At 49.4% G+C, this 18031-nt stretch overlaps 1 long non-coding RNA gene across 4 annotated transcripts in view; it reads right to left on the reverse strand.

Annotated features, from left to right (window-relative positions):
• LOC123575321 (uncharacterized) overlaps nt 1-17881 on the reverse strand; it is a 33666-nt gene extending 15785 nt beyond the window's left edge. For all 4 annotated transcript variants that reach the window (XR_012416672.1, XR_012416674.1, XR_012416673.1 and 1 more), the window contains exon 1: nt 17752-17881. This is a non-coding gene — a long non-coding RNA (uncharacterized lncRNA). The remainder of the gene's footprint in view (nt 1-17751) is intronic.
• Nucleotides 17882-18031: the final 150 nt, after the last annotated feature.

Genomic DNA, 18031 nt, shown 5'->3' on the forward strand with positions numbered 1-18031 from the left:
TCCCCTGCATGGAGCTCACTCCACCACCCACCATCATCCAGGCTGCTCCTCAGGCCCAAGCACCTTCCCTCCTTGGTGAGCTCCTCTTTGTCCTTCAAGGCCTAAATCAATAGGAAAGGTCTGGAGGGGAACATACCAGAAATCTGAGTGAGGCAGGATCGTGGATGGAAGCATGAGGTTTTTCTTTTTCTTTTTTCTTTTTTTTGAGACAGAGTCTTGCTCTGTTGCTCAGGCTGGAGTGCAGCGGAGCGATCTCGGCTCACTGCAACATCCTCCTCCCAGGTTCAAGCGATTCTCCTGCCTCAGTCTCCTGAGTAGCTGGGATTCCATTACAGGCACGTGCCACCACGCCCAGCTAATTTTTGTAATTTTGGTAGAGAGGGGGTTTGCCATCATGCCCAGGCTGGTCTCAAACTCCTGACTTTAAGTGATCTGCCTCCCTTGGCCCCCTAAAATGCTGGGATTACAGGTGTAAGCCACTGCGCCCGACTCTTTTCCTTCTTTTTGCCTATCTGCTTTTTTCTATACTGGAGAGGTGTTGCTTTGGTGATAAGAGGAAGACTGTAGTGATGATCATGATGCTAGTGACAAGGGTAATGATCTGTCCCAGGTTGGACCCCATCTCTGTTGTCTTGAAACTCCCCTCCCCACCTTTCCCAACGTTCCCCTCAGCAGGCTGGCTCCTTGGGGCTCCTGCATTGGGTCCTTATTTTTGTTATGTTGTTGTTGTTTTAGAGATGGGGTTTCACTTTGTCGCCCAAGCTGCAGTGCAGTGATGCAATCATAGCTCACTGCAGCTTGGAACTCCTGGGCTCAAGCAATCCTCCTGCCTCAGCCTCCCGAGTAGCTGGAACTGCAGACACATGCCACTGCACCCGGCTAATTTTTCCTTCTTTCTTCTTTTTTTTTTCTTTGACACGGAGTTTTGCCCTTGTTGCCCAGGCTGGAGTGCAATGGCGCGATCTCGGCTCACTGCAACCTCTGCCTCCCGGTTCAAGCAATTCTCCTGCCCTCAGCCTCCCAAGTAGCTGGGATTACAGGCATGCACCACCACACCCAGCTGATTTTGTATTTTTAGTAGAGATGGGTTTTCTCCATGTTGGTCAGGCTGGTCTCAAACTCCCAACCTCAGGTGATCCCACCGTCTCGACCTCCCAAAGTACTGGGATTACGGGCGTGAACCACCGCGCCCGGCCTAAATTTTCTGTTTTACAAGTCCTTGTCTTTTATGCACAGCATCTGCACAAGCCATTCTCCGACCCTGGGGCTCTCCCTCCGGCCCCAGCCCCCTGCCCCACTGCCAACCAAACGCTGCCAGTTCACACTGTGATGTCTTCAGAGTCCCTGCGGCTTCATCACAGATTGTGACTCCACGTGCATTTCTGTCATAACTCGAATTACACCCCTCACCCCTGTCCTCCACCCCTGGCTTCATAAGAGCAGGGACAGGGCCTTTTCTTTTTTCTTTTTTTTTTTTTTGAGATGGAGTCTCGCTCTGTCGCCCAGGCTGGGTGCAGTGGTGCAACCTTGTCTCACTGCAACTTCTGCCTCCCAGGTTCAGGCAATTCTCCTACCTCAGCCTCTTGAGTAGCTGGGACTATAGGCACCTGCCACCACACCTGGCTAAGTTTTTGTATTTTTAGTAGAGATAGGGTTTCACCATGTTAGCCAGGATGGTCTTGATCTCCTGACCTCGTGATCTGCCCTCCTCGGCCTCCCAAAGTGCTGGGATGACAGGCATGAGCCACCGCGCCAGCCAACAGGGTCTTTTCTTTTAAATCAACTTCATTATGACATAATTTCATAGAGTAAAAGGCATCCCTTTTAAGTGTACAATGTAATTAGTTTTGACAAGTGTATACACCCTTATAACCACTTTCACAATCAAAATACAGACATTTCCACCATGCCCCTTGGCAGTCAGCCCCCATCCCCACCCTGGCAGGCAACCAAGGATCTGTTTCCTGTCACTGTGAATGTGCTCAGCCGGATCTAGGATTTCATGTAACGTGGTCCTGCAGGCAGTGCTTCTCTGTGTCTGGCTTCCCTTGGCACCGTGCTTCTGAGTCGTCCAGGCAGCTGTGTGTGCCAGTTGCTTCTCCCACTGTTGGTGTTCCGTGCAGGGATGTGCCATGGTTTGTGAACAGTCTCTCTGCTCACGGGTGTTTGAGTTGTTTCCAGTCACAGTTATTATGAATAAAGCTGACATGAACATTCAGGGGCAATCCTGTGTGGACGTACCTGTTTGTTTCTTTGGGTAAATAACAGAAGTAAAATTGCTGGCTCCCATGGTAAGAGGATGGTTAGCTTTTTAAGAACTGCAACCTATTTTCCAAAGTGTCTGGAATAGATCACATTGCCACCAGCAGTGTGTGAAGGCAGCAGTTGCCACACCTCACTCTCTAACATGGGGTACCACTGGATCATGAGTCTTATAGAGCGCACATCCTGGCTCCTGGCCCAGTGCTGGCCACTGTGGGTGCCCACTCTATTATTTTTTTTTTTTTTGAGACGGAGTCTCATTCTTGTTGCCTAGGCTGGAGTGCAATGGCGCCATCTTGGCTCACTGCAACCTCCACCTCCCAGGTTCAAGTGATTCTCCTGTCTCAGCCTCCCAAGTGGCTGGGACTACAGGCACACGCCACCATGTCTGGCTAATTTTTGTATTTTTAATAGAGACAGGGTTTCACCATGTTGGTCAGGCTGGTCTCGAACTCCTGACCTCAGGTGATCCACCTGCCTCGGCCTCCCAAAGTGCTGGGATTACAGGTGTGAGCCACCGCACCCAACCTTTTGTTTTTGTTTGTTTTTTGCTTTTTTTTTAGAGATAGGGTCTTGCTCTATCCCCCAGGCTAGAGTTCAGGGGTGCAATCACAGCTCATTGCAGCCTCAAACTCCTGGCTCAAGTGATTCTCCCATCTTATCCTCCTAAGTAGCTGGGACTATAGGTGCCCAGCACCACATCTGGCTAATTTTAAAAACTTTTTAGAGTTGAGGTCTCACCATGTTCCCCAGGCTGGTCTTGCACTTCTGGGCTTAAGTGATCCTCCTGCCTCAGACTCCCACAGTGTTGGGATTATAGGTATGTGCCACCGTGTTCTGCCAGCTTTTGTTATTTTAAATATACCACTGGGCGTGGTAGCGCACACCTGTAATCCCACCACTTTGGGAGGCTGAGGTGGCAAGATTGCTTAAACTCAGGAGGAGTCTCATACCAGTCTGGGCAACATAATGAAACCGTCTCTACAAAAACTACAAAAATTAGCTGGGTGTGATGGCGAACTCCTGTAGTCGTGGCCACTCAAGAGGCTGAGGTGAGAGGATTGCTTGAGCCTGGGAGGTCAAGGCTGCAGTAAGCCAAGATTGTGCCACTACACTCCAGCCTGGGCGACAGAGCGAGATACTGTCTAAAAAAAAAATTACTCAAAGAATACATGGCCAGGGTATAGAAATTCAAATATTAATGAAAAAAATTTTTAATTACCCCTTAATCTGTCGGTCTAGAAACCCATTTTCCAGGCTCCATACCGGGCACCAGGACACAAAGATGAATAAAACACATTCCCGGCTGGGTGCAGTGGCTCACGCCTGTAATCCCAGCACTTTGGGAGGCCAAGGCAGGCAGATCATTTGAGGTCAGGAGTTCGAGACCAGCCTGGCCAACATGGTGAAACCCTGTCTCTACTAAAAATACAAAATTTAGCTGGGTATAGTGGCGGGTGCCTATAATCCCAGCTACTCGGGAGGCTGAGACAGGAGAATCGCTTGAACCCAGGAGGCGGAGGTTGCAGTGAGCCGAGATCGTACCACTGCACTCCAGCCTGGGCAACAAAACAAGATTCTGTCTCAAAAACACCCAAAAACACAAAAAAACCACATTCCCATCTCCAGGGGCTCTACAGGTTCCCGGGGCTCCAGCTGCACAGACAAGGCCCACGTAGGGGCAGGCGTGGGGTGGGCTGCAGGAGGGGTGCACAGGAAGAGGTGGCCTGAGCGGGCAGTTAGCAAACTCTTCGGGAGGAGGAGACGCATGAAGAAAGGGTGTTCAAAGTCCTAGCGTGGAGCGCAGAGGAGCTGGAAGTGGGCTGTGTCTGGTGGATGGGGGTTTCCAGACCCCAAGGCTAATGAGAGTGCCAGTATTTAGCAATTGATCACTGCACATGCCCATTGGGTCCCACTGCCCACACAAAGTCAGGGGTCTCACCGCAGCAGAAAAACATCCACCTAGGATCTGCAGTCATGGAGGAGGCGCGGCTCCCGGCTTCCTTTTGATTTTCACTTGATTTTCATGCTCAGATCAATGGTAAACAAAGAAAGTCTGGCCCCAAATGTGAAATAACCAGGTGGGTCTGGGTCCTTGGACCTCCCCTTTTCCGGCTACTCTCCTCACTCAGTCACCCTACCAGGGGATGCTCACATTTCTATCCCAGCCTGCATGTCCCCCATGAGCCTCCACTGACCTTCCCACCTGGCTGTCTTAGAGCCATCTTGGACTTCTGTGCCCTCATATAACTCTGGATACCTCTGTCCCCAAACCTATTCCTTCTCGTCTTCCCCATTCCAGAAATAGGCACCACCATTTGCTCTAACTTCAAACTAAGGAGTCATTCTTTTTTTGAGATGGAGTTTTGCTCTTGCCACCCAGGCTGAAGTGCAATGGCATGATCTCAGCTCACTGTAACCTCTGCCTCCTGGGTTCAAGCGATTCTCCTGCCTCAGCCTCCCCAGTAGCTGGGATTACAGGTGCATGCCACCACACCTGGCTAATTTTGTGTGTGTGTGTGTGTGTGTGTGTGTGTGTGTGTGTGTGTATATATATATATATATATATATATTTTTTTTTTTTTTTTTTTTTTTTAAATAGAGAAAGGGCTTCACCATGTTGGCCAGGCTGGTCTCGAACTCCTGGCCTCTGATGATCTGCCTGCCTCAGCCTCCCACAGTGCTGAGGTTACAGGTGTGAGCCACCACGCCTGGCATGAGGAGTCATTCTTGATTCCTTTTTTCACTCCTAACCCATCCAATCCATCACTAAATCCTATTGATTTCACCATCCAAACACTTCCCAAATTGTACAGGCTTCTCTGCATCCAGTGCCACCTCTCCATTCAGAAGCATTATCAATTTCTCCCTGAACTGCCTCCTACCTGGTCTCCTGTTTCTATGCTTACTACACCCTAAGTTAAAATAATATATCAGCCAACAGTGTTTTCTGTAGAAATAGAAACATCCATCCTAAAATTCAAGGGACCCCAAACAACCAAAACTATCTTGAAAAAGAACAAAGCTGGAGGAATCACGCTTCCTGATTTCAAAACTTACTATAGACCATGCACGGTGGCTCACGAGGTGTGTGGATCTTTTGAGGCCAGGATGTCAAGACCAGCCTGGTCAACATGGCAAAAACCCATCTCTATTAAAAATATAAAAATTAGCTGGGCATGGTGGCACATGCCTGTAGTCCCAGCTACTCGGGAGGCTGAGGCACAAGAATCACTTGAACCTGGGAGGCGGAGGTTGCAGTGAGTTGAGATCATGTCACTGTACTCCAGCCTGGGCTACTGAGTGAGACTCACTGTCTCCAAAAAAAAAAAAAAAAAAGAAAAAAAAAAAGAAAAAAAAAAAAACACCCGGTTTGGGAGAAGTTCAGACGCTGAAGGAATTGTCGGATATCAATCCGTTTTTACCAGCAGAAAGCTGGGGAATATATGGGAGTGGATTCTAATGGGTCAGTCCAGAGCCTCTAGTTACCAACATATCTGACTTGCAAGAGAGTCTAAATCCAGTGTGTTAGCTTCGACAGCTGGGATGGCTCCAACTGTTTGCTTAGCTAAGCTAGTGGAATGACATCTGGACTTGAGTGTCCTGCGCCGGTGGCTTTCCTTGAGTTTTAGAGATAATAGCGACCACATTCGAGTATGTTGCTCCGGCCCATTTGACAGATAACCCTGCAGGTCCAGTGGTGCTCAGGGTATCTGTGACAGGTCATGCTCCTGTGAGTTCTGGTAGGACCCAGTATAACAGTCACAGCACAGGCTGGGTGAGGTGGCTCCCTCCTGTAATCCCAGCACTTTGGGGAAGTCAAGGTGGGGTGGATCACCTGAGGTCAGGGGTTCAAGACCAGCCTGGCCAACATGGTGAAATTTAAATGTCTTTAAATTTAAAGTCTTTACTAAAAAAATACAAAAAATTAGCTGCGTGTGGTGGTGGGTGCCTATAATCCCAGCTACTCAGGAGGCTGAGGCAGGAGAACTGCTGGACCCAAGAGGCGGAGGCTGCAGTGAGCTGAGATCACGTCATTGCACTCCAGCCTGGGCAACAAGAGCAAGACTCTGTCTCAAAAAAAAGTCACAACACAGACGCCAAGGGGTTTGGAGCAAAGATATACCCTCCTCTGCAAATGACTATTCTCCATTTAAGCATTACGCAGCTTCAGATTTGCTACCAGGTACTGGTAGAGAACAAATGCCAGACTCTGGGACCCCAAATGAGGTGTGACCTGGGCCAGCTGTGATCTGAATCAGGTGGGATGTGGCCCATTGAGCCACACACCACACTGCATTGTCAAAGGGAAGATCAGCCTTGAGCAGCTCCCAGGAACACAGGTAAGTCACAGGAGCAGGGTGCTCCCACAGCACCCCTTCCACTCCATCACCTCCTTAGCCACTCCCCACAGATATGGCTTCATGGGGATTCTCCGTGGGCAGAAGAATGAAGAAAGACACAGACCCAGTTAAAATATTGTTTTGTAAAAACGCTGGCACCAGCCAGCAGTGGAACACTGTAGCATAGCAGCTTCATTTTAGAATGTGACTGAAAGGCAGAGGTGAAGGGAAAGTCCCCCAGTGGGCCACTTGCCTGGATGGAGAGAAAGCCAGAAGGGTCGTGGCCGGGCGCAGCGGCTCATGCCTGTAATCCCAGCACTTTGGGAGGCCGAGGCGGGTGGACGACCTGAGGTCAGGAGTTCAAGACTAGCCTGACCAACATGGAGAAACCCCGTCTCTACTAAAAATACAAAATTAGCCGGCTGTGGTAGCGCATGCCTGTAATTCCAGCTATTCAGGAGGCTGAGGCAGGAGAATCACTTGAACTCGGGAGGCGGAGGTTGTGGTGAGCTGAGATCACACCATCACATTCCAGCCTGGGCAACAAGAACGAAACTCCGTCTCAAAAAAAAAGAAAGAAAGAAAGCCAGAAGGGTTAGGTCTACTCCAGTCAGGGACAGTCACTAACACTTTGAAAGTTCAGGAACTTGGAAAGAACATGTTTGGAGACAGAAAGACAAGAAGGTCTGGGGGCGGGTGTGGATGAACCTCTCGAACTGGGGAGAGATGTGAGGAGATTTGTATTCCATGTGAATGCTCATCAAAGGACACCTTCTACACAGGAAACCTGTAATCAGTAAGTGGCAGGACCTCCCGTTCATACATGTCCATCGGTCTCTTTTCCAGCAGCTCTAAGGTGCTGTGTTAGCGCTTATTCCATCAAGCTTACGTATAATGTGGCCATGGCCACATCTGGAGCTGTGGGAGCCAAGTCTGGAACTGATGCAGTAAGGGCGTCTGCAAGGGCCTTAGATATTTCAGTCTTTCTGCTTTGTCATTCTTGGCATGCTGGTTTTAGGCTTCATGCTTATTGCCTCACGGTTCAAAAATGGCGGCTACTGCTCCAGACTTGGTGACTGCATTAGACAAGAACAAAGGGAAAGGGCAGTTTCCACATTTCTTCATCAGGCCTCAAAGCTTTGTGTTTTTTTGTTTGTTTTTTTGAGACGGTGTCTTGCTCTGCTGCCCAGGCTGGAATGCAGTGGTATGATCTCAGCTCACTGCAACCTCTACCTCCTGGGTTCAGGTAATTCTCCTTACAGGTGTAGCCACTGCACCCAGACAGCTTTGTCTTTTTACTGAAGAAAAGATCTTTTTTTTTTGGGACGGAGTCTCTCTCTGTCGCCCAGGCTGGAGTGCAGTGGCACGATCTCGGCTCACTGCAAGCTCTGCCTCCTGGGTTCACACCATTCTCCTGCCTCAGTCTCCTGAGTAGCTGGGACTACAGGTGCCCACCACCACACCCAGCTACTTTTTTTTTTTTTGTATTTTAATAAAGACGGGGTTTCACCGTGCTAGCCAGGATGGTGTCTATCTCCTGACCTCGTGATCCACCCACCTCAGTCTCCCAAAGTGCTGGGATTATAGGCATGAACCACCGCGCCCAGCCTGTATCCTGTGATTTTATAAGGATGTTGGATATCTAATCCCTACTGAAATAAATTGGGGTGCGGGGGGCAGTGAGGTTTAAGGCAAGGAATGCCAAAGTTGCCAACATATAAAGTTGGAAATTTTATTTATAAATTCAAATTGAAGACTGGAACAGCACTCACTGATCCCACATTGCCTCATGGCAAAATTGGGCTGCCCTCTTGGATGAGCCAGAGCCGTCAGGTTTGCTACAGACCCCTCCATTCTCTATCACTCACCTGTCAGCTCCACCCATTTCCATTACTGCTTGGACCCTGACATAGGATACTGCTTAAGAGTTTTGTTTTGTTTTTAGAGACAGGGTCTCATTCTGTCTCCCAGGCTGGAATGCAGTGGCACAATCATAGCTCACTGCAGCCTATAGTCACACGCCACCAGGCCTGGCTAGTTTTTAAGTTTTTTGTAGAGGAGGCTTCTCACTATGTTGCCCAGGCTCGTCTCAAACTCCTGGCTGCAAGTAGTCCTCAGACCTCATCCTCCCAAAGGCTTGGGATTACAGGCGTGAGCCACCACGCCTGGTCTGAGAGTGATCTTTTTTTTTTTTTTTTGAGACAGAGTCTCGCTCTGTCGCCCAGGCTGGAGTGCAGTGGCCAGATTTCAACTCACTACAAGCTCCGCCTCCTGGGTTTACATCATTCTCCTGCCTCAGCCTCCCGAGTAGCTGGGACTACAGGCACCCGCCACCTCGCCCGGCTAGTTTTTTGTATTTTTTTTTTTTAGTAGAGACGGGGGTTTCACCGTGTTCGCCAGGATGGTCTCGATCTCCTGACCTCGTGATCTGCCCGTCTCAGCCTCCCAAAGTGCTGGGATTACAGGCTTGAGCCACCGCGCCCGGCCTGAGAGTGATCTTTTTGAGCATATGTTTCTCCCACTGGGTTAGCACAGTGTTTGGCACCTAAAGTGTAAACAGGATTTTTTAAAAAGGAAGTTGCCTATTCTAGTAAACTTGGCTAACATAGTGCATGAAAGGAGAGGGAGAGGCTTTGTGTAAAAAAGACCCACACGCAAATCCTACCTCTGCTACTTATTAATACTAGCTTCCTCAGCCTGATTGTTTCCTTATCTGTGAACTGAAGTCAACAGCATCTGCTCCATAGCATTACTAAGAAGCTCCGATAAGCTCGGGCGTGCAAAACCCCAGACAAAACACGGAAGTTCCCTCCTTCTCCAAGAAAGAAGAATAGCTTAAGTTGAAATGAATTTGGGTTGGAATTAGGAAGGAAGATTTTAAGAGCTGAGGCCACATCTTATTATGTTTGCACAGCTAGAAGTGCTTAATAAATATTTAATGATAATGATCATTTAGCTCAATAGAATATAATTATACAAATTGTGAAAATAAAATTATGCCAGGCTGTCATTACAGATAATGGCCTGAATACAGGGATAACAAGGGGCACACCAGAGCCCGTTGCTGTGACGGCTGCCAACAGGCAGGGAGCTCACAGAGCTGCTAAGGGCTCCATGCAGGGATTGTGGGGCCTGGAAGCTAGGGAAAGGGGTAGGAGCAAGCAATCTGGGCCAAGGGGAGAGGCTGGTGGGAGCCATACTGTCCAGAGCCTTGTGGTCCAGCACGGTGGACCCATCCCACGGGATGATGGAGTAGGAAGTCATTGGAGAGTTTTCAACAGGAGAATGGCAAGAGTTGATATATGATTTTAAAATGTTTTTATCATGGTAAAATATTTATAACATATATATTAACATTACTATTATATATTAACATATATTATTATTATATTGTTAATATTAATTTTATTATTTTGTTATAATTTTATTATTTTGTTATTATTTTGAGATAGGGTCTTGCTCTGTCACCCACCCTGGGGTGCACTGGCACAATCACAGCTCACTGCAGCCTCTACATGTTGGACTCAAGCAATCCTCCCACCTCAGCCTCCAAACCTCTGCCTCCTGGGTTCAAACGATTCTCCTGCCTCAGCCTCCCAAATAGCTGGGATTACAGGCTTGTGCCACCACGCCCGGCTAATTCTTATATTTTTAGTAGAGACGGGGTTTCACCGTATTGGCCAGGCTGATCTCAAATTCCTGCTCTCATGATCTGCCCACCTCAGCCTCCCAAAGTGCTGGGATTATAGGTGTGAGCCACTGTGCCCCGCCTAAAGCAAAATTTTTAAAGGAAAGACTGAGGCTACATCTCTGCTATCTGCCAACTAGATACAGGGATTATGCAAATTTCCTCCAGGAAATCAAGCGGAGGGAGTGACTGGGATTACAGAGGCACATCACCACGCTCCATGCTGGGCTTTTTCTGGTTTTTCGATAGTACTCATCCCAATGGGTATGAGGTTGTATTTCACTGTAGTTTTGATTTTCATTTCCCTGATGACAGTGATATTGAACATTTTTTCATGTACTTATTGGCCATTTGTATATCTTCTTTGGAGAAATACCTATTCCTTTGCCGATTTTAAAATCAGATTGTTTTTGTTGTTGAGTTTTCGAAGTTCTCTCTATATTCTAGATATTAATCATCCCTTATTGGAGGTATTATTTGCAAATATTTTCTCCTCTTCTGTGGGTTGCCCTTTTACTCTGTTGATAGTGTCGTTTTTTTTGAGATGGAGTCTTGCTCTGTTGCCCAGGCTGGAGCACAGTGGGGCAATCTCAGCTCACTACAACCTCTGACTCTGGGGTTTAAACAATTCTCCTGCCTCAGCCTCCCAAGTAGCTGGGACTACAGGCACGTGCGCCATCACACCTGGCTAGTTTTTTTTTTTTTTTTTTTTTTTTTTGAGAGGGAGTCTCGCTCTGTTGCCCAGGTTGGAGTTCAGTGGCACAATCTTGGCTCACTGCAACCTCCATCTTCTGGGTTCAAGTGATTATTCTGCCTCAGCCTCCCAAGTAGCTGAGATTACAGGCATGCACCATCACACCTGGCTAATTTTTGTATTTTTAGTAGAGACAGGATTTCACCATGTAGGACAGGCTGGTCTTGAACTCCTGACCTCAGGTGGTCCACCTGCCTCGGCCTCCCAAAGTGCTAGGATTACAGGCGTGAGCCACTGCGCCCGGACTTTTTTTTTTTTTTTGCGACAGAGTCTCACTCTGTCAGCCAGGCTGGAGTGCAGTGGCATGATCTTGGCTCACTGTAACCTCTGTCTCCTGGGCTCAAGCAATTCTCCTGCGTAGCTGGGATTACAGGTGTGTGCCACCATGCCTGGCTAATTTTTGTGCTTTTAGTAGAGATGGGATTTCACCATGTTAGCCAGGCTGGTCTCGAACTCCTGACCTCGGGTAATCTGCCCGGCTTGGCCTCCCAAAGTGCTGGGATTACAGGCGTGAGCCACTGTGCCCGGACATTTTTTTTTTTTTTTTTTGGCGACAGAGTCTCACTCTGTCGGTCACGCTCGAGAGCAGTGGCACGATCTCATCTCACTGCAACCTCTGTCTCCTGAGGTCAAGCAATTCTCCTGCTTCAATCTCAAGTAGCTGGGATCACAGGTATGTGCCACCACGCCTGGCTAATTTTTGTCTTTTTAGTAGAGATGGGATGTTACCCATGTTGGCCAAGCTAGTCTCCAACTCCTGACCTCAGGTAATCCGCCCACCTTGGCCTCTCAAAGTATTGGGATTACAGGCGTGAGCCACCACATTGGGCCTGGCTAATTTTTGTATTTTTAGTAGAGAAGGGGTTTGACCATGTTGCCCAGGTTGGTCTTGAACTCTTGACCTCTGGTGATCCACCCACCTTGGCCTCCCAAAGTGCTAGAATTACAGGCGTGAGCCACTGCGCCTGGCTGATAGTGTCTTTTTATGTACAGATTTTTAAATTTTTCATGAAATCCAATTTGTCTATTTTTTCTTTTGCTGCCTGCACCTTTGGTTATCTAAGAAATAACTGCCAAACCGTGTCATGAAGCTTTTCCTCTGTATTTTCTAAAAAATTTATAGTTTTATAACTTTCACTTCAGTCTTCAATACATTTTAATGTTTGCACATGGTATTAGATGAGGGTCCAACTTCATTCTTTTGCATATGGATATCCAGTTTTCCCAGCACATTTGTTGAAAATACTTTTTCCCATTGAATGGTCTTCACATCCTTATTGAAAATAATTTGATCATATGTGCAAGGATTTGTTTCTGGGCTATCTATGCTATTCCATTGGTCTGTATGTTTGTATTTTTTATTTTTTTTTTTGAGGTGGAGTCTTGCTCTGTCGCCCAGGCTGGAGTGCAGTGGCGCGATCTTGGCTCACTGCAAGCTCCATCTCCCAGGTTCATGCCATTCTCCTGCCTCAGCCTCCCGAGTAGCTAGGATTACAGGTGCCCACCACCACGCCCGGCTAGATTTTTTTGTATTTTTAGTAGAGACGGGGTTTCACCATGTTAGTCAGGATGGTGTCAATCTCCTGACCTTGTGATCCGCCTGTCTCGGCCTCCCAAAGTGCTGGGATTACAGGTGTGAGCCACCGTGCCCGGCCGTATGTTTGTCTTTATGCCAGTACCACACTGTTTTGACTACTGTAGCTTTGTAGTAAGTTTTTTTGTTTTGTTTTGTTTTTTGAGACAGGGTCTTGCTCTGTCGCCCAGGCTGGAGTGCAGTGGCGCGATATCTCATTGCAACCTCTGCCTCCAGGCCCCATCAACCTCTAGGCTACGAAAGGTAAGGGTCTCTTCTGGCCATCACACAAACTGGTTCTTTCATCATGCTTGATATGAGAATGCCTCAGCTTTTATTGAGCTTTTTTCTTTCTGAAATCTCTCCAATGCAATCAGAAGCAGCTGGCCCATCCCACAAGCTTTGTGGCCACCATTCCCACCATGGTGGCCACTTGTGGCAACTTTGCCTTCAATGGACACTCCATGCAGGCAATGACAGGTGATGGTTTCAGTAACTACTTTGCCAGGGCATGCTGTCAGTAAGGGCTTCTCTACATACCAGCGCAATCAATTCAGATGAACAGCCCCAGATCCTCATTTTTGTGGGTGTTTCCAAGGACCACTCCGGGGGGGCTCCAAGTATGAATGTTTCAACGCTCAACCAGGAAAGCAGAAACTTCTTAGCTATTTCTACTTTTATTTTTTTGAGAGTGAGTCTTCCTCTGTTGCCCAGGCTGGAGCGCAGTGGTGTGATCTCAGCTCACTACAACCTCCGCCTCCTGGGTTCAAGCGATTCTCCTGCCTCAGTCTCCCAAGTAGCTGGGATTACAGGCATGTACCACCATGCCCGGCTAACTTTTGTATTTTAGTAGAGACGGGGTTTCACCATGTTGGGCAGGCTGGTCTCAAACTCCTGACCTCAAGCGATCTGCCTGCCTCAGCCTCCCAAAGTGTTGGGATTACAGGCATGAGTCACTGCGCCTGGCCGAGAATTGTTTTCAAGGGTATTGTCAGCGCTGGAGGCGCATGACTGAGAAGGAGGTGTGTGACTGAAAAGGCAGAGGTGCTATAGAGCAAAAGGGAGGAGATGCTACCTAGAGATCAGGAAGCTGGGACTGCCCCTGGCCCGGAGCCCACACTCGCTCCAGGACTCCAGGGCTGCCACTGTTGAGCAGACACTTAAGAGTGAAGCTGCTCAAAGCACCACATGTGCAGGTGGTGATCCCTATAACCCCACTGCAGTCACTACCCTGCAGTCAGCAGGCAGATAAACAGGCTTCTTCCTCCCACCCCACAGCAATCTTTCACAGGAGCCTCCAATTTGCAGAACCTACCCAGAAGCCAGCCAACAGGGCATTCTGGGAAGTGCAGAAAACTGCCTTGTACCACCCTGGGATGCCCATGAGAATGGTGCAGAGGCACTGTCGTTAAGACAAAGTGAGCCCCTAAAAAATGGAGCTAACAACAGGATGAGACTCACTCACTGAGCTTTTTCCAGAGCCGGGAAGTTCTCAAGGATAACAGTCTTGAATTCTGCCATTTAGGTTTAAAGCTTGTTTCCTTTTTTACATTTTTTTTTTTCTTGTTGTAGAGACAAGGATCTTGTTGTATTGCCCAGGCTGGTCTCAAACTCCTGGTTTCATGTATTTCTCCCGCCTCAGTCTCCAAGTGTTGGGATTACAGCTGTGAACAACCACACTGGCTTTTTTTTTTTTTTTTTTTCAAATGGTAAGCACTTCTTTTCCAGTCTGGATTTCCGCTTGGCTTCTCTACTTCTCAAATTATTAATAACTGCAAACATCACCTGCCCATTCTACAAGCTGAGCTTCTCATCCCTATTCTTTCTCCCCTCCCTCCCTCCCTCCTTCCTTCCTCTTCCGTGCTCTTTCCTAATGTTAACCCACCCTGTTCTCACACATACTCAAAAGAGAAAGACAAGCCATACAAAAAACAATAGCCAGCTAGGGAAACAAAACATCTACCAGCTTCAAAATATGTCATCACTATGGCTTGTTTCTTGTGTGGACCAAAGGACCCTCTTGTGTAGCTGCTCTTGTGTAGCAGTTCCCTGCCCGTCTTTTGTGAATGTCAAGGGCTTTCCCACTTACAGAGGCAAGGCTGGGAGGGAGAGGGAGTCTGCAGCTCCACCTCCTGCTTGTGCAAACTGCCAGGCGTCGGCTCTGCATAAGGCACAGTGCAATTTCGTCATCACTCAAGAACTAGTGTGTGCTTTTAAAGTGGATCTGCTCCCTTCAAAACCTTTTTTTTTTTTTTTTTTTGAGAGGAAGTCTTACTGTTGCCCAGGCTGGAATGCAGTAGTGTAATCTCGGCTCACTGCACCCTCCACCTGAATTCAAGTGATTCTTCTGCCTTAGCCTCCCGTGCAGCTGGGATTACAGGTGCTCACCACCATGCCCAGCTAATTTTCGTATTTTTAGTAGAGACGAGGTTTTGCCATGGTGACCAGGCTGGTCTGGAACTCCTGACCTCAGCAATCCATCTGCCTCGGCCTCTCAAAGTGCTGTGATTACAGGTGTAAGCCACTGTGGCTGGCCTGAAACTTTTTTTTTGAGATGGAATCTCGCTTTGTTGCCCAGGCTGGAGTGCAGTGGCGCTGTATCTGCTCACTACAACCTCTGCCTTCCGGGTTCAAGTGATTCTCCTGCCTCAGTCTCCTGAGTAGCTGGGACTACAGGCGCTCACCACCATGCCCGGCTAATTTTTGTATTTTTAGTAGAGATGGGGTTTCACTACGTTGGCCAGGCTGGTCTCGAACTCCTGACCTCATGATTCGCCCATTTTGGTCTCTCCAAAACTTTTTTTTGAGACAGGGTCTTGCTCTGTTGCTTAGGCTGGATTGCAGTGGCACAATCACCGCTCATTGCAGCCTTGACCTGCTGGGCTCAAGCCATTCTCCTGCCTCAGCCTCTAGAGTAGCTGGGAACACAGGTGCATGCCATGATGCCCTATTAAATTTTTTTTTGCTGGGCGCAGTGGCTCACGCCTGTAACCCTAGCACTTTGGAAGGCTGAGGTGGGAGGATTACCTGAGGTCAGGAGTTCAAGACCAGCCTGACCAACATGGCAAAACCCTGTCTCTACTAAAAATACAAAATTAGCCTGGCATGGTGGCACAGTAGTAATCCCAGCTACTCGGGAGGCTGGGCCAGGATAATTGCTTGAACCTGGGAGCCAGAGGTTGTAGTGAGCCGAGAGTGTGCATTGCACTCCAGCCTGGGCAACAAGAGCGAAATAAATACATAAATAAAAATAATTTTTTTTTTGTTTTTGAGACGAAATTTCTCTGGTTGTCCAGGCTGGAGTGCAAGTGGTGCTGGTCTGGAACTCTTGACCTCAGGTGATCCACCCATCTCGGCCTCCCAAAGTGCTGGGATTACGTGAGCCACAGCACCCAGCCAGAGGTATTCTTTATTTTTCAGTCTCCCTCAGACCTGAAGGTCAGCTCTAAGAGGGCAGGGACCACGCAGCCCTGCTCACTGGCTGTACCCTTGTGCTTAGCAATGCCTGACATGTATTTCTGTGCTCAATTATGTGCGCCAGGACCTGAGGTCACAGTGGTGAAGATGACACTACACTTAACACCCTCCAATTCAAACCTTTGCCAAAATGTGCTCCCTATCTCCGTAAATAGCTCTTTACCAAGGCCTTTCTGATATCTCAGTAAGCTGTGCTGATATTCCACATCAGCTCCCTCTTGAAATCAGACCCCAAACCCTACCACTTCCCATGATCCTGCTAAAAGTTAAGTTGGTGGCCGGAGGCGGTGGCTTACGCCTGTAATCCTAGCACTTTGGGAGGCCAAGGCGGGCGGATCACAAGGTCAGGAGATCGAGACCATCCTGGCCAACATGGTAAAACCCCGTCTCTACTAAAAATAGAAAAAAATAGCTGGGTGGCACGTGCCTGTAATCCCAGCTACTCAGGAGGCTGAGGCAGGAGAATTGCTTGAACCAGGGAGTCGGAGGTTGCAATGACACGAGATCGCACCACTGCACTCCAGCCTGGCGACAGAGCGAGTCTCCGTCACCAAAAAAAAAAAACCAACCAAACAAACAAACAAAAAAACCTGTTAAGTTGGACCCCTTACTCTTCCAAGGGCCTCCCCACTCATTCAGAGCGAATTCTGCAGTCTCCACGGCCCTCCCTGGTCTGGCCCCTGACCATCTCCTGCCTCTCTCCTCCCAGCTGCTGTCCCCTTGGTACCGCCGGCCTCCTGAGGGCCAAGTTCCTGGGTTCTCGTAATCATCTTCTACCTGGTCTCTGTGACTCCGCCCTTAAGCGCACCCACCCCCTCCCAGCCCGCAGCTGCAGGGATCCTTTAAAAACTGCCCGGGCCGGGCGCGGTGGCTCAAGCCTGTAATCCCAGCACTTTGGGAGGCTGAGACGGGCGGATCATGAGGTCAGGAGATCGAGACCATCCTGGCTAACCCAGTGAAACCCCGTCTCTACTAAAAAATACAAAAAATTAGCCGGGCGTGTTGGCGGGCGCCTGTAGTCCCAGCCACGCGGGAGGCTGAGGCAGGAGAATGGCGTGAACCCGGGAGGCGGAGCTTGCACTGAGCTGAGATCCGGCCACTGCACTCCAGCCTGGGCGACGCAGCGAGACTCCGTCTCAAAAAAAAAAAAAAACTGCCCGGGACTCCTTTGCTCAAACCCTACCACGACTTCCCATTTTTTTTTTTAGATAAAAAAAAAAAACCAACAGGACCTAGCCCCGGGCTGCCTGTCAGACCTCAGCGAGCACGCCAGGCTCTGCACACCGTCTCTCGGAGCAGCCCCGAAGAGGCTGTTCCCACCAGGCTCTAGGACCTCCTCCGGGCAGCTCCCCGCCCTTCACCCCCAATGAAGGCGCCTCTCCCCATCACCCCGCAGCGCAGAGCGGTGCAGCAAGCCCGGCCCCGCCGCATGGCCCGTGCTGGTCTCTGCTCTTCCACCGGCCGCGTGGCTACCGGCGCAGGACGCATCTGCTGCCGCTTGGTCGCCCCCCCAGAAATTTGTGCTTCAGGAAAGCGTCACTTTTGCCCACGGCGGCACGCCCGGTCCTAGCACAGCGCAGGCCCTTAACACACAGCACCGAGCGACGAGGCCCGGACTCAGAGGGTTTTGCTTGCCCATTCGCAGAGCCCTCACCCGGATCAAAATCGTAGTCCGCGATCGCAGCTCGGAGACTCCCGAGAAGTGCGCGCCCCCGCAGCGCCCCGACCCCCGCCCCTCACTAGACTCTGGACTCCTGGCTCCACATCAGGTCACACACTCGGTTGGGGGGGAGGAGCCGAAGGGCGGCGCATGCGCAGATGGGGCGCGCGAGGCATCACGGAGCTCGTAGTCTCCCGGACGGGCCGCTCCAGGCCTCGCGGCGGCGCCTCCCCACACTACAACTCCCACGGGGCAGCGGGCGCGGCTCCCCGCA

The sequence above is a fragment of the Macaca fascicularis genome, chromosome 8, assembly GCF_037993035.2.
Source record: "Macaca fascicularis isolate 582-1 chromosome 8, T2T-MFA8v1.1".
NCBI classification, from domain to species: Eukaryota; Metazoa; Chordata; class Mammalia; order Primates; family Cercopithecidae; genus Macaca; species Macaca fascicularis.